Source organism: Sminthopsis crassicaudata, chromosome 3 (genome assembly GCF_048593235.1).
Source record: "Sminthopsis crassicaudata isolate SCR6 chromosome 3, ASM4859323v1, whole genome shotgun sequence".
Taxonomy (NCBI): Eukaryota; Metazoa; Chordata; class Mammalia; order Dasyuromorphia; family Dasyuridae; genus Sminthopsis; species Sminthopsis crassicaudata.
The window spans coordinates 595,927,971-595,944,560 of record NC_133619.1 but is presented as its reverse complement, the minus strand read 5'-3'; the positions used below and the strand labels follow the sequence as shown (position 1 = coordinate 595,944,560).

The window sequence follows — 16,590 nt, the reverse complement described above, 5'->3', positions numbered from 1 at the left end:
TTTTGAATGTTTTGACCTGTCTGGCCAGTTACAAAATCTACACCACAAAGATGGGGCTTATGTGGGTCCATTTAACCATGACTAATGAGTGCCAAGAAAAGCGGACATTCTTTATAGCTCTCTGGCTTTGGAAACAAAGGAGTGCAGAGTTCTCAAAATGTTCTTGTCTTTGTTTTACTTTTGGGGAAACAAGGCCTCCATACAGGCTGAAATAGATACTGAATCTGGGTTCAGAGCCTCTGGAGTTCAAATCTTGACCATATTCCTTATAACAATGGGCAAGTGGATGCCTCTGGAACTCATGTACAAAATGTGGTGAGACCAAAAGACCTCTAAAATCCATCCTGGGTTTAAATCTATGATCTTATGATCCTCTGATACATACTGGTTAGCTAATGAGCTTCTGGCACATTACAATCTATTGAGAGAGCAATTCATCTAAATTGGGACAAGAAGAGCATTAGATTTAAGAGAGAGAAGAATTGAGTATGAATTCTGGATTTTCTACTTGGCTATGTGAGTGGCTTCAGGCACGTACTTCCTCCTTTTTGAGCCTGTTATCCTCATCTGTAAAATAGGCATATTAGACTAGGATCCTAGACACATTGAACTCCAGAAGAGACCTTAGAGGCCATCTAGTCTAATCCCTTCATTTTGCAGATGGGGACACTGAGGCCCAGCAAAGTGAAGTGACTGCCCAAGATCACAAGATGTAAATGAATCAAAGTCCTATGACTCCAAAGCCCATGCTCTTTTCATCATAGCATGCTACTTCTCCAACCCAGAGATGCAGATGGCATCCAAGTTCCCTTTCAGCCCTGACATGCTGTGAACCTCTGATTCTATAACATCTTTATCTAGTGAGTCAACAGTGGAGTCAGGAATACAACTTTGTCTTTTTTTCAGGCACTGGCTTCAAACTGAGACTAGGCTCCAGACAGCTGTATCTAAGATATATCTAAGAGATAATTTTCAGGCTCCTAGAGCTGGGACTCAAACCCCCTTCATTAGTGCCATATTCACTTAAAAGACTCCTCTTAAAACTGGAATGTGAAAAAGCTCATTTGACTCATAGGATATTAAACTATGCCCTCCAGTTCCCAGTGCTGTGTCTCACATAATTAGCACATAGTTCTCACTTGCACATGATGGTAGTTTAAAATTAATCAGCCCCTAAAACCCCCCAAACACCTTTGTTTAAATGATATTTAGCTTCCCTAGTACTCTAGGATGAGAGATATTCATCGGATATGGGTTTTAAACCTTATCTGAGGGATCTGCTGATGACCTGGAGTTGAGAGGATGCTGGGGTATGAAAGAATGCAGGATCTGGAGCCAGGAAACCTGGATGCCTGTCTCTATTCCCACATTGGGGTCACAGGGGAGCCACTTCACACTGCTCTGTGCCTCAGTTTTCTCATCCTGGAATGGACCCCCAGGTCACCTGGTTGTTGAGAAGAAAGTGCTTTGCAGCCTTGAAGTACTATGGAAATATCATTTTGGCAGAGATTCAGAACTCTTAAAGCTGCAGCTTGAAAACTATGGTAAGGATTGAAGTCTTGAGAACAGGGGAAAGAAATGACAAACCAATCCACTATCTTTGCCAGGAAAACCCCAAATGGGGTCATCAAAAGTCAGGCCTACTAGAGGCAGCCGGGTAGCTCAGTGGATAGAAAGCTAGGCCTGCAGTCAGGAAGACCCTGAGAAGGCAATGCCAAACCACTCCAGGATCTTTACCAAGAAAACCCTACAACAGCATTGGCGAGTCCGTGGGTCCTGAAGAACAACAATAATAAATGAGGGGTAGGCACAGAGCCGAGGAGCCAGAGCTGCAAAAAGAAGCAAGAGACAGTCCCTGCCCTCAGAGAGCTTACAATCTAAGGAGGGAGACAACATACAAACACAAATGTCCAGACAGGTTATAGACAGGATAAATGGGAGATTGTCAAGACAGAGAAAACACTATCTTCAAGGGGGGTTGGTAAGAGTTTCCCATAGGTAGTGATTTTTCAGCTGGGACTTGAAGGAAATCAGAGATTCCAGGAGGTGGAGATGAGAGGGTCATTCAAAGCATAAGGGAGAGCCAGCAAAAAGGCCTAGAGTGGAATGTCTTGTATGAGGAACAGCAAAAAGGCCAGGGTCACCAGATGGATAGCATATGAGAGTGAATAAGGTACAAGAGAATGGGAAAGGTGGGAGAGAGCCAGGGTTTGAAAGAATTTGAATGTCAGAGGATTTTACTTGATCCTGAAAGGGATAGGGAGCCTTAGAGTTTATTGAGTAGGGGTCTAGGTGGAATAACATGGTCAGACTTTAATTTTAGGAATATCATTTTTTCTTTTTTTTATATTATTTTCTCTGTTAGATGTAAAATAATTTTTTTACTTTTGTTTTTAAAACTTTGAGTTCTAGATTCTTTCTCTTCCTCCCTGCTCCCCCTCCCCCACCTTGAGAAGGGACATATAAAGTTATGCAAAACATTTCTATAAAGATCATGTTGTGGGGGAAGAAACAGGTTTCCACCCCCCCCCCAAAAAAAAAAATCCCACAAGAAAAATAAATCTGTATTCAATCTGCATCGACACAATCAGTTCTTTCTCTGGATGTGGACAGCATTTTTCGTCAGAGCAGTCTTGGATGGTTGTACTGCTGAGAATAACAAAGTCATTCATAGCCATTACTTTGTACACAGTACGTTTCACTTTGCGTGAGCTCACGGGAGACTTTCCGGGTTTTTCCGAGAGCATCCTTTTTTCCCTCGTAAATTTATTTATTTTTTAATGCACAATGCTTTGTGAATCATATTGGGAGAGAAAAATCAGAGCAAAAGGGAAAATCCCTGGGAGAGATACAAAAACAGAAAAAGATTTGCATTCGGTGCATTCATTCCCGATGCAGGTGGCATTTTCTGTCCACAGTCTTCCGGGACTGAGTGGGATCCCCGGGCCACCGAACAGCGGCGGGAGCTGACGGAACAACAGTAGGAAAGATCGCTTTGGCGATTGAGCGGGGGGTGGGCTCCAGCTGGGACAGGATTGTACTAAAAAGACCAACCGCCTTAGCCCAAAGCTGGGCATGGGGGGCGAGGCCTGCCCAGGATGGTGGCAGAAAAGGAAGGGTGGAGGGGAGATGTTAGAAAGCATTTATTTATAGACAGCGAGTGGCACAGAAGTGAAGGCCACAAGATGGAAGCTAGAATCCCACTTCAGATACTTATTAGCTGTGCGACTCATGGCAACTTACTTAACCACTTTCTGCCTCAGTTTCCTTATCTGTAAAATGGGATTAATAATAGCACCTCCTTCCCCCCCAGGTTGTGTGAGCTAACACAATTACAAAGTAACAATTACTTTGCAAAATTTAAAATGCTGCACAAACATTGTTAGAATAACTTGCTACTTTCTACTAGGAAGAAGTGTTAGGAAATGACAGCGAGGATTTTTAAAAAGCAGTGAGGAACACTGAAAAAAGGAGTAAAAGTATCGGAAGAGGCAGACTTCCTTCCCTCCAGATCGGGATTTTTTAGTTGTGCGGCCGGGTTTTTCTTCCCTGTTCGGTCATTTCTATCCCATCCCTGCGACCCCATTGGGGATTTTCTGGCAAAGATGTTGGAGTGTTCGCCACTTCCTTTTCCAACTCATTTTACAGATGAGAAAACTGAGGTACGCGGGAAAGAGTGACCTAGCAAGGGCGGCGCGGCCAAATCTGAGCGCAGGAAGATAGTCCTCCCCCGCCAGGCCAGCACTGCACTGTGGCGCCACCTAGCGCCCCGCACACGCAAGCGGGGACTCTGGGAGACTGGAGCACTTTTCTTCTTCACTGATCTGCAGTGAAGAACCAACAACCACAACCGCAACCGCAGCCGCAACACCCGCAGCGTTAGTTTCTCTACAGAAGCGGAGACGTGTGAATGGAACAAGGCCGAGTCAGAGCCGGGCAGCGCGGAGGGCCCTCGGAGAAAACCTTGTTTGTCCTTTGTACCTTCGGGGAGGGGGCAGGAGGTTTAATCGGAGACTCGGGTGTCAGAGTCTAAAATGCGGCAATTAGAGCAGGTGGTTTCTGTTCTGAAACCAGTGAAACCCTACTCTGTACAACGGGAGACCTCCGGGAGGAACGCTGCAGGCGGAGCCGGGAAGGCCTGGGCTCGAATCCAACGTTAGTTCTGTGGCCTGGGACTGCAGCGCTCTTGCTGCTTCAGCAGGAGGAGAGTCACGGAGACCTCACCCCAGGGCTGCGGGGGGGCCGGGGGCTCAAACTAGGGGAAATGTTTTGCAAAACCTACAATACTATAGAAATGCGCGCTGTTGTTAGTCATTACACAGAATAAGCAAACTTGGCTCTGAAGAGGAGACGCAAGAATGTTCTATATTGGGCTCCCTCCCTTGTGGTAGCTGGGGGATTATGGGTGTGGAACAATCCTTAATTTCACGTTTTATTTGTGTCTTGGTTAGTGTTGCTGAATTTTTCTTCCCTCCCTCCCTCTCCTTCCTTCTCTCTCCCTCCCTCCCTTCCTTCCTTCCCTCCTTCCTTCCTTCCTTCCCTCCCTCCTTCCCTCCCTCCCTCCCTTCCTTCCTTCCCTCCCTCCTTCCCTCCCTTCCTTCCTTCCTTCCTTCCTTCCTTCCTTCCTTCCTTCCTTCCTTCCCTCCTTCCTTCCTTCCTTCCCTCCCTCCTTCCCTCCCTCCCTCCCTCCCTTCCTTCCTTCCTTCCTTCCTTCCTTCCTTCCTTCCTTCCTTCCTTCCTTCCTTCCTTCCTTCCTTCCTTCCTTCCTTCCTTCCTTCCTTCCTTCCTTCCTTCCTTCCTTCCTTCCTTCCTTCCTTCCTTCCTTCCCTCCCTCCCTCCCTCCCTCCCTCCCTTCCTTCCTTCCTTCCTTCCTTCCTTCCTTCCTTCCTTCCCTCATTCCTTCCTTCCTTCCTTCCCTCCTTCCTTCCTTCCCTCATTCCTTCCTTCCTTCCTTCCCTCCTTCCTTCCCTCCCTCCCTCCCTCCCTCCCTCTCTCCTTCCCTCCCTCCCTCCCTCCCTCCCTTCCTTCCTTCCTTCCTTCCTTCCTTCCTTCCTTCCTTCCTTCCTTCCTTCCTTCCTTCCTTCCTTCCTTCCTTCCTTCCTTCCTTCCTTTCCTCCTTCCTCCCTTCCTTCCTTCCTTCCTTTCCTCCTTCCTTCCTTCCTTCCTTTCCTCCTTCCTTCCTTCATTATTTCCTTCCCTCCTTCCTTCCTTTCTTCCTTCCTTCCCTCCTTCCCTCCTTCCTTCCTTCCCTCTTTCCCTTCCTTCCTTCCTTCCTTCCTACCCTCCTTCCCTCCTTCCTTCATTCCCTCCTTCCTTCCTTCCTCCTTCCTTCCCTCTTTCCTTCCCTCTTTCCTTCCTTCCCTTCCTCCCTTCCTTCCTTCCTCCCTTCCTTCCTTCTTTCCCTCCTTCCTTCCTTCTTTCCCTCCTTCCTTCCTTCTTTCCCTCCTTCCTTCCCTCCTTCCTTTCTTCCTTTCTTCTTTCCTCTTTTTCTCTTTCTGTCTCTTTCTCTCTTTTCAATTTTTTAAAAAAATATAATGACTCTTTGAGAAGGACAAAAAGGAGGGTTACATTAGGAAACAAAAGTGATATAAAACCAAACAGAAAGCAATCTAATCAAGGATTTAGAAAAAAAATTCAGTTCTTTCCAGCTCTAAATAACAGGAGATATACCTATGATCATATCTAGAAGTCCTACATTTTTGTAGATACACCAAACTTTAGTCTGTGTATAATTTCTGGCCAACCCTAGAGTATCATCTATAACTTCCACACACTGTGTGCCCTTGTTCCCAGGCATGGGCATGATGGAAGCTTGAGTCAACACATAGACCTTACAGCCGGTGAGACAGAGGACTTGCCCCAGACAAACAAAAGTGTCCTGTAACACCTGGCACACGTCAGGACTGTTCATTTTACCTGTGAGATCTGGGCGTTGCTTCAGGAGGCAGGGTCTCACTGCCAGATTGCCTCACTTGTAGGAGAGCCACCTCTGGTACACTCTTTCCTTGGCTCCTGCCATGAAACATACAGACATGACCTGTTAGTTGTTATCACACTTCAGGTGGTTAGCGCACAATTATGAATATTTAATTTCCCAGAGGTTCATAGTCCCTCTGTAAGAGTTTTCTCTGCTTAAAAGCTTCCCAGTGCTATAATGGACTCCAACATAAACATGCTGCTGTGACTTAAAAGTTTAAAAAAGACTCTGGTCCTCTCCCAAGCTGACCAGCAAAGTCTCTGGCTGGCTTCATACAGTGTGAGTTGTTAACATCATTTTTATACTCTATAGAATCTCAGTTTGTTATCTACTAGAATCTCTGTTAGAGTTGTAAGGGACCCCTGAAAGAATAGTTCAGAAGTTCTTAACCAACTGACCACAGATCATCAAAAGGTAGACAAATTTCAGATATAGATGGGACAAAAAACAGCAGTAGCTTCCCTAGATCTGCTCCTTTGGGACCTTAGTTCTGAGGCCTGTCCTCTTCTTGTACAAGGTAGAAGGAATAGCAATGTCCCACCAAGTTAACAAACACCCTTGGTGCTTAGACATTGCTTTCAACATTTCATGGGAAGATCCCCATTACACCTGCTTTTGTATCATGTTAATGCATTTAGTGAGATGCTTTACAAACTTTAAAATGCTATTAAAAAGTGAGATATTATTATTAAAGCTAGAAGGACCCCTACAGGTTCAAATTCAACAAACATTTAAAGGCCTACTCTGTGTCAAGCACTATGCTAGGTGAAAAAAGAATTGCAATGAAATCTTAGATCCATAGGAATGGAGTGGGAAGAAACCTTAGATACCATTTAGTTTATTAGGGAAACCAAGGGTCAGAGAAAAAAAGTGACTGACCTAAAGTCACCCAGGTAGTCATTAACAATCTTGGCATATTTAGAAGTGGGCCCAGTAATCCCAAATCTAGGGCTCCTATTCTTACCCCCACAAGGTCTCCCAAAATAACCCAAGGATAGCCAGTGTTTTGGAAACTTATACAATTGAATCTGGAAGCAGGGCTTTTCCTGTTAGCAAAAATGAAGAACAGATGGAGCCCAAAGGAGCAGCCTGTAGTCTTTTATTTTTCTTCATTTTAAATGCTAATAGATTTTTGCTTCCAAATTCATTTTCAAATGAACCAATCACTATGTTTTTAATCACTACCAATCTGTAGGGTCTTTCTAGAGAGGTAAATTCCTTGAATTTGGAGTTGTCTCCAGGGTCAGGCTGATGGAAGTAAGCTGGGGGTCCTCTGCTGTCTGGTAGCTAAGACATTGACGTCTGAGGATAAGGCAGGGCAGGGCAGGAGCCCAACAGGAAGGTACTTTTTGTTCTCTGTTTTTGTACCAAGTCAATGGATGATTCATCATGTGCCAGATCTGGGAATAACCTTTAAAGGTCAATGGAAAACTGGAGAGGACAAGTGATTTGGTCAATGGCATTGAGAATCAAGGAAGAGCAGGGTACTTGAACTCAGATCTTCTGGCTCTTAGTCTCTTGCCATATTCCATGGCACCTCTCACCCTGTTTTATTTTTCAAGTAAACTTAATTTCTATTTGTTGCAGTTTCATGGACTCTGTACAAAACAAAGAATTGGGATCTGATTCACAAATTATCTAGTTTTCTGTGATTCTGTTTAATGAGTTAAGAGCCACCCTGATGTAGAGAAAATGGGGACCAGCAGTCAGTCAATCATAGAATCTGGAATTTGCCTTCTAGTTCCAAACTTTTACAAAAATCACAATCTTTGAATTGGAAGGGACCTCATAGGCCACTCAATCCAATCAGTAATTGACCAAAAATCCTGTTGGTTTCACTAGTTATATGATCTTACTGCTTTGGGACATGGGTTCCTCAACTGTCCAATGAAGAGCCTAATACTCCCTAATCTACCCCATATGGTTTGTTGGGGAAAGCTTTTATAAACCTGAAACCGGCTCATTACTGATCTGACTTGGCCATTCAAACCTCATGACCAGCAGAACTGAGATTATACCCTGGAACAGAGGAGCTCATTAGGCCATCTACTAAGGAATGAAGATGGAAACTGCCTCTTTAGAGAGAAAAGTGAACTCAGTTGCTATTTTTTTTCCTTCAGATTTCCTCCCTCTATAATAATAGTCTTCAATGTTTGACAGGGTTGACCACTTCCTCCTGGCACTGTTGTGAGAATCAGATGAGATGGCAATAAAGCAGTCTTTAGCACAGTGACTGGCATATAGTAGATACTTAATAAATGCTTGTTCCTTTGTCCCACTACTCCACTCTGTAGGTGTTCATTCTATTTTTCTTCTGGAAAATTCTGCAAAGTCATTTTTAGGTTTTTTTTTTTTTTTTTTTTTTTTTTTTGAGGCTGGTGTTAAGTGACTTGCCCAGGGTCACACAGCTAGGAAGGTTAAGTGTCTGAGACCAGATTTGAACTCAGGTTCTCCTGACTTCAGGGCTGGTGCTCTATCCATTGTGGCACCTAGCTGCCCCTTAGATTCCTTTTCTTCTACCTTTACACAGTCTCAGAAATCTCACAAGGTCCTAAAGTTTCAACAATGAGGTGTAAATAAGATAATATTTGTAAGGCACTTAGAGTGCCTGACACATAAGTCGATGCTATATAAATGCTTATTCCAGTATGCATGTAGATGATTCCCTAATTCAGTGCTCTATACTTTCCTGAACTTGATCATGTTCCATGTCACTAAGTACTTGCAGGAACTCTCTATTTAGATGTCCCCATTTCAGACATAATGTATCCAAATGTATCTTCCCCTTTAACCCATTCCTCCTCCAAAATTTCCATTTTGATTTAAGGCCTTGCATCTTTCCAGTTACCCAAGTTTGAAATTGAGTTTCTGTAAGGGCCCTTTAAATGGGAGGACACAGTGCATCGGGAGATTGAGGCCCGGAAATAATTTCTGTGGATATTAGGACTGCCCTTGGGCGGGATCCTGGCCATATTGAGATAGCTTCGTAATGGGTGACTCTCTCGCTGATTGGCTGTGTGTGTGACCTCACAGGCCCTATGTAAGCCCACTGCAGGCAGCAACCGCCCTCTTTAACCTGGTGCTCTTCACTCTGGCTCCTAGCCTGGGTGGCCAAGCCAAGATGGGTAGCCGAAAGAGGTAAGGGTTTTGGTAGTGAACACATGGGTCTTCTGACCAGGTGTTCACCAGGGAACCAACAAGTCAGGGCATCAGTTAGGGCATTATGTGAGTAGGTATAATAAAGGCTTTTAAGATTACACGTGGTTGTTCTTGAGTGCGCTACCGGTTATTAAGCTATAGATTCAAGAGATTGTGGCCAGAGACCTTAGAAGGCCTCAGAGGAGGCGAGCCGGGTAGAGTTCACACTGCAGAGGACAGTGGTCAAAGGTGCTCTGGTGGGTCTAGGACAGACTAGTAATTGTAACTGCCAGGAGAGCACGCTACAAGTTTCCATTTTTTCCTTTTTCAAAATCTCCACATTCAGTCTGTTGCCAACTCTTACATATATTTATTTCCATAACATCTGAAGTCAGGAAGACCTGAGTTCCTCGTTCTTTCCTACACACTACCCAGGAAGCATAGACCTCATCAGGTCTATAATGACAACTTGATGAATGGGCTTTCCCTCTACACAACTGTCAAAATAATCTTTCTCAAATACAAGTCTATACATCTGCTTTAGCACCTTTAGTGACTTTACTGCCTCTAGGATTAAATAGGCACTTCTCAGTTTGGCGTTTATGTATTTCACTAGGAGCTTCTGGGTGGTATAGAAGATTGAATGATGGATTTAGAATCAGGAAGAATTGACTCTGAGCACTGCAACAGACACTTAGTAGATTGGGTGCCACTGGGCAAGTCACTTTATCTCTGTCTGACTCAGTTTCCTCATCTAAAAACATGGAGACGGTTATAGCATCTCCCAGGGTTGATGTGAAGATAAAATGAAATAATATTTGTAAAGCACTTTGTGAACCTTAAAGCACTGTTTAAATGCTCCCTATTTCACAGACTTCCACCTAAGCTTCTAGACTGATCAATATTACTCAGTTTTGCATTTTCTACTATATAGTTCAGCTAAGCTTACATGTGTTTTCTCCAGACTTTGTGTGTTTCATCTCTTGCATCAGCCTTTCCCTTTGCCCAGTGCCTCCCCTTCTTGAAATGTATCCCTTCCTCATTTTACCACTAATCACCTCTGGATTTTTTTCCTTAATTTTTAAAATAAGAATTAGATACCAAATAAAATGGACATTTCATATACATTTGTTGTCACTGTTCAGTCCTTTAAGTCATTTCCAACTCCCATTTGGAATTTTCTTGGCAAAGATATTGGAATATTTTGCCATTTCCTTCTCTAGCTCATTTGACAGATAAGGAAACTGAGGCAGCAAACAGGGTTAAGTAACTTGCCCAGGATCATGCAGCTAGCAAGTGTCTGAGGCCGGAATTGAACTCAGGCCTTCCTGACTTTAAGCTCAATGCTCTATCCACTAAGTCACCTAACTGCCTCTTAGTCCGTAAAAGGCTCTTAATAAGTGTTTATTGGATTGGACAGATTGGAGTACTTGCCTGAATCAAATCAGTGGTCTTTGGAGTACCACTCAATCACCCACATTGGTATTAAAAAATCCACCTACGATTAAAGAACTTGCTATAGTTTTTTTTTTTTTCCTAGAGAAGTAGATTATTTGAGTGTCCCTCAAATGGGACACTCAAATGTCCCAAACTCAAATGTTGGGCCTTGGATGTCGGAAGGCTTGGTTCCACCATCAGCATAATGATAGAAGCTCACAATAACTGATGTTTCTATAGCACTTTAATGTTTTGAAATCACTTGCCAACAATCCCACAAAAATCCAGGGAGGGATGTGCTCTTTTTTGAACTCAAAGGTCCCTGATTTCATGCCCTATACACTACAGTGTTTGGCTTCCTTTAACAAATCATGTCAGCTTCAGCAAATCTACTTGAGTGTTCTGGACATTTGTCCAGGGAAGAAATTGGACAGGACTGGCTAGAAAAATAGATAGCTTTGTAAGGGACATTGGAGATCATTTTTACCTAGGAGCTCTTCATGTAAGGTCCATGAATTTCATTGTTTTTAAAGAAAGATTTTGATGATTTTCATTACAATTGGTTTCCTTTCCCACCATGTATTTTGTTTTATGTTTTTGAAATATGCTTATGAAAAAGGTGCAGAGACTTCTCCCAAACTGCCAAAGGGGTCCATGACATAAACATGATTAAAAACCCCTTGATTTAGCCCTCTAAGAAGTGAAATCTCAAGGAATCTAAGATGCAAAATTGTCAGAGTACTGGGTTCTTTTCCGAGATTCTCTCAATGGTCCTCAAAAAAGAAACACGACTTTGCCTTGGATAGTGGAGACTCTCACATTATACCCAATCAGGCTTTGGTCAAAGGAAGGACTGGGAAAAATGTGGAAAGGGGTTGGGAGCTAGGAGTCAAAGTGGGCATTTAATACCTGACCTCCTTATAGGTCCATAGGATCTAAAGTATGATTTGTATGACCTTAGCCAAGTCCTTTTACCTGCTTTATTGACAAGGCCACACTACTCCAGAATGAGCCAAAATCCAAGGACCTTGGAGTCTTTCTGGTTCAGACCTCCCTTCTCCTTTTACAGATGAGGAAACTGGGTTCGAGGGAGTGATCTTTACCATATTTTTGATTATCCCCATCTTCAGGGAGCCATTCTGGAGGGAGATCTTCACCTCCCAATCTCTCTTCAGATCACATGCTATTTTTAAAATATTGATTACTGGTTGTTATAAAATAATAAAACAAAAAAAACCCTCATTTTATACTCTTAACATTGGACTTCTTTCCCCAGCACATCTGGTATTAGCTAAATCTTCTACTTGAGTGCCTTGCCCATGTGTCACAAGCATCAGAGAAAGATCTCTAATCCAGTCCTTTTACTCTAAAGTCAATGTTTTTACCCTGGTACCCATGATGTGGGTATACCTGGTAACAATGTAGATCAAAGCCTTCTATTTGGATCTTTATGAGTTGTTGCTGATGTTTAAGTCTTTGATTTTATAATTGTTTCTGACTCTTGATAATCTCATTTGGAGTTTTCTTGGCAAAGATACTGAAGTGGTTTGTCATTTTCTTTTCAAGCTCAGTTGACAGATGAGAAAACTGAGACAAATAGGGTAAAATGACTTGCCCAGAATCACATTGTTAATATATATCTGAAGCTGGATCTGAACTCATGAAGATGAGTTTTCATGCTTCAGACCAGCACTCTTATCTACTGAATCATTTAGCTGCCCTTCATGTATTCCTATAATCAAAAATATATTCACAAATGGCACATCTTCTAGTGATGAATCTCAAGCAAACTACCTAGACTGGACCTTAAATGAAGGACAGACAGACAAACGTTTCCCAGCTTGCAATCAGAGCCTTTCCAGTTTGGTAGAATATGGCAGAACTTATACTTCCCCCAAAAAGTTTTTGAACCTAGGATTGTCTTTATTCCTGGAGGAAGGAAGCATGGAGAGGATCCTTCAGCTGCTCACACCTCTTCCTGAACTCTTGAATATTTCCTAAATTGTCTTTGCTTCTAAGAAATGTTTTAGCTTGGCTTCCTCCCAGTTTTCATTAAAATTCCACCTGCTTTAAGAAGATCTTCTCAATCTCTCTTAATTCTGCTGCCTTCCCTCTATTAGTTATCTCATATCCATGGCATTTGTTCATAGCTGTTTGCATGTTGTATCCCTGCCATTGGACTGTGTGCTCCTTGAAATCAGGGACTGTCTTTTGCTTTTCTTTGTATATCCATTATTCAGCATAATGTCTGGTACATGTTAGGACCTTAATAAATACTTGTTGACTTGACTTAATGTTCTTTAAAAAAAAATCAGGGCAGCTAAATAGTGCAGTGGGTAGAGTGCTGGGTCTGGAATCAAGAAGACTATTTATGGGTTCAAATATGACTTCAGACACTTACTAGTTGTGTGACCCCAAGCAAGTCACGTATCTCTGTTTGCCTCAGTTTTCTCATCTGTAAAATGAGTTTAATGACAAATGCCAGTGTCTTTGCCAAGAAAATCCTAAATGGGGTGATTAGTCAAGAAAACCAGGTGATGGTTCTTTCTCTGACTAAAAAGACCATACCCTAACTACCTTTCTGTCCAACTTAACTAATAACTACAACAATAACAAGAATGACAATTCATATTCATAAAGCACTTCAAAGTTTGCAAAGCACTTTACATATATTAATTCATTTGAGACTTACAACAATTCATTGAAGTAAGTGCTTACTCTAAGAAGTATCTTGGTGTACTGGATTGATCCTGGTCAAGTCAACTGAGGTGATCTCAATTTTCCCATTTGTCAAATGGGTGTAATAATCATGCCTGCCTCCTATAGTTGTGAGGCTCAAGTGAGATGACTGTAAAACATTCTGCAAACCTTGAAACTGTTTTTAGCTTTTTGTTATTTTATAGATGAGAAAATTGAGGCTGAGCAAGGCAAATGACCCTCTTGGAAATCATGCCTTATTACCTCCATTCCCTCTCTCCCCTGGTAGGGTGAACTCTTGCTGTCAGAAAATGGCATGTCTGGTTGCACTGCTGTACCCAATCCAGGACCACACAAGATAGGTCTGGAGCTTAGTATAAACATTTGTTGAATTAAAGAAAAATGTCCTTACCATGTATTCGGTTATCCCTATCCTCAGGGAGCCAATTTAGAGGTAGAGTCTCACCTCCCAATCTCCTGTCACATTACATGCAGTATATTTCGAACCCTGATTGTTATTGAACAATGAAAGTGGATGAACTCCACCCTTCTCCCAGTTTATACCTTCAGTCTTAGGTTTCCCTCTTCTAGTACATCATAGAAGGACTTTGTCTGCCTGGAAACTTGTGTTCTGTTTCCATGGCAACCAGTGTCTCTGAACTCTAAGCTGCACCTGTCAGAGACACCATCTTTTCTCAGAGGGCAAGGATGATAAGATGACAGAGATAAGGTGAAGAGATCTCAGAGACTATCTTGTCCAAAACCCTCACATGGTGAATGGGAAAAGAGTACATCAGAAAGACTGGATCTTGTCTCAGGTCTCACAGGAAGTAAGTGGCTGTGCTGAGACTCAAAGCAAGGTCCTTGGACTCCAAAGCCTGTGGTTTTTTGTTTGTTTGTTTGTTTTTCCATTTGAACATGTGAGGGATGGATGTTACAAGCTCCAGATCAAGGTTACAAATGTTGGTAATCAGCTAGTAAATTAAGACAATTCTTAGGACCACTTTACATTTTAGACTAGATTGGCTAAGATGACAAGATGATAAATGTTGAGGGGATGTGAGAAAATTGGGACACTGTTACATTGTTGGTGGAGTTGTGAACTGATCCAACCATTCTAGAGAGCAATTTGGAACTATGCCCAAAGGGCTATCAAACTGTGCATCCCCTTTGATCTAGCAGTGTCTCTATTGGGTCTGTGTCCCAAAGAGAAGAGAAAGAGGGGAGAAAGAAGGAAAAGGGAAGAAAATAGGGGAAGAAAAAGCAAGATAAAGAAGGCAGCAGTGGGAGGAAAGGGGGAAGAAGGAAAGGGAAAGAGAGATGGAGGAAGAAAAAAGGAAGAGATAGGAGAACATAAAAAAGGGAAAAGGATCCACTTGTGCAAAAATATTTGTAGTGGCCCTTTTTTTGGTGACAAAGAACTAAAAATTGAGTGGATGCCAGCTGGGTAATGGCTGAATAAGTTATCATATATCAATGAATGTAATGAAATACTAATGTTCTAAACGAAATGAAGAGCAGGATGATTTCAGAAAAGCCTGGAAAGACTTAAATGAATTGATGCTAAATGAAGTGAGTAGAACCAAGAGAACATTGTACACAGCAACATCAAGATTAAGTGATGATCAATTGTCAAGGATTTGGCTCTTTCAACAATAAGGTGATTCAAGGCAATTCCAACAGACTTGTGATGGAAAGAGCCATCAGTACCCAGAGAGAGAACTATGGAGACTGAATGTGGATAAAAGCATAGTATATTTATTTTTGTTGTTGTTGGTGGTGTTTGTTTGCTTGCTTTTTTCCTTTTTCATGCTTTTTTCCTCTTTTTAATCTGATTTTTCTTGTGCAACATGATGAATATAGAAACATGTTTAGAAGAATTGCATATGGTTAAAAAAAAAAAAAGAGCACCCCTCCAAAAAAAAAAAACAAAACAAAACAACACAATAAGATTGTACTCATCAGGGTCAGGCAAATGTTTCCCAGCAGATATCTCTTCAGGGGTCAAAGAACTACAGCTCCAATCTCTTTGTTGCTGCTTAGCTTACCAGATTTCACCAGGATAGAATCCTAGAATCTTGAGATCTTAGAATTTAGGCCTGTCACAACAGACTCTAAGCTCATCCAATTCACCCTCTTACTTTCCAGAAGGAGACACCATAGTTTTAATGGATGAACTATTGGAGAGAGTAACAAAAATCAGATTTTGAATCTTTCCTCTGTTATTCTTGATCTTTCTGAGTCTCAGTTTCCTCAGCTGTAAAGAGGGGATAATAATACTCTCATAGGATTGTTTTGAGATTCAGACAGGATCTGATTCAAATTATGTTGCAAAACATAAAACACTATATGAATAGCAGTTCTTCTCAGGACATAGAGACCCGTGGCATTAAATGGTTCATTCATGGTCATAGAAGTAAAAATCAGCAGAGTGAGCCAGAATGGAAAGTTGGGTTTCGGACTGCAAAATCCAGGGCATTTCCTGTATTGGTAATTTCTGGAGATCAGGGAAAGAGACTCCATACAAAAGGACTCAGGTGATCAGTCAGTATATTGGTCAGAAAAAGACCTAAAGCCAAAAGAGCAGATGGAGAGGTGGGGAGAGTTCTCAACTGTCGGATCCCAGAGATTACTAAATGACCTTCCTATACCACCTCTAAGGGCTGATCCATTTAGTGTTTCATTAATTCTTTTATCCATCCACTTACACATAGCAGGATACTGAGTGCAGTGGTAAGAGGGAAAGACAGAATCACTAGAGGATATATTTAAATTCTGGCTCTCTTATTTATGAAGCAACTCACGGCACAGTGGGTAGAGTGCTGCACCTGAACTCAGGAAGAACTGAGTTCAAATCTGACTTCAGACACTCACTAGCTATGTGATCCTTGACAAGTCAGTTAATCTCTATCTGCCTCAATTTGCTCATCTGTAAAGTGAGGATAATAATACTTAGCATCTATCTCTCAGGGTGGTGATATTGTGAGGATAAAATAATGTTTGTAAAGGGCTTTACAAACTTTAAAGCCCATTTAAATAAATGCTAAATATTAGCAGTAATCATAGTAGTAAGTGACTGAGCAAGTCCCTTCATTTCATTAGTAAAATTTAGTTTGACCAACCTCCTGTTTCATATGACTTAAAGCCAGTAAGATATTTAGGGTTCTTTTAATAGAACGCTATCATTTTATAGATGAGGAAATTGAAGCCCCAGAGAAGAAATGACTTGACCACAGCCACATATCCTATAACTTTCCATCCTATGATCCCTATCAGTGGCAGAGCCAGGATTTAACCCTAAGTCCTCTGCCCCCCAAACCAATGCTTTTCCTGACATCTCT

The 16,590-nt window shown here is 42.1% G+C and overlaps 1 protein-coding gene across 1 annotated transcript in view; it reads right to left on the bottom strand.

The window, feature by feature from the left end:
• CTPS1 (CTP synthase 1) overlaps positions 1-13,823 on the bottom strand; it is a 77,180-nt gene extending 63,357 nt beyond the window's left edge. Inside the window, exons 1-2 of the mRNA XM_074305422.1 lie at positions 13,662-13,823; positions 5,917-6,012 (exon numbers count right to left, since the gene is read on the bottom strand). The gene's annotated coding sequence lies outside the window, so the exon portion shown is untranslated. The remainder of the gene's footprint in view (positions 1-5,916; positions 6,013-13,661) is intronic.
• Positions 13,824-16,590: the final 2,767 nt, after the last annotated feature.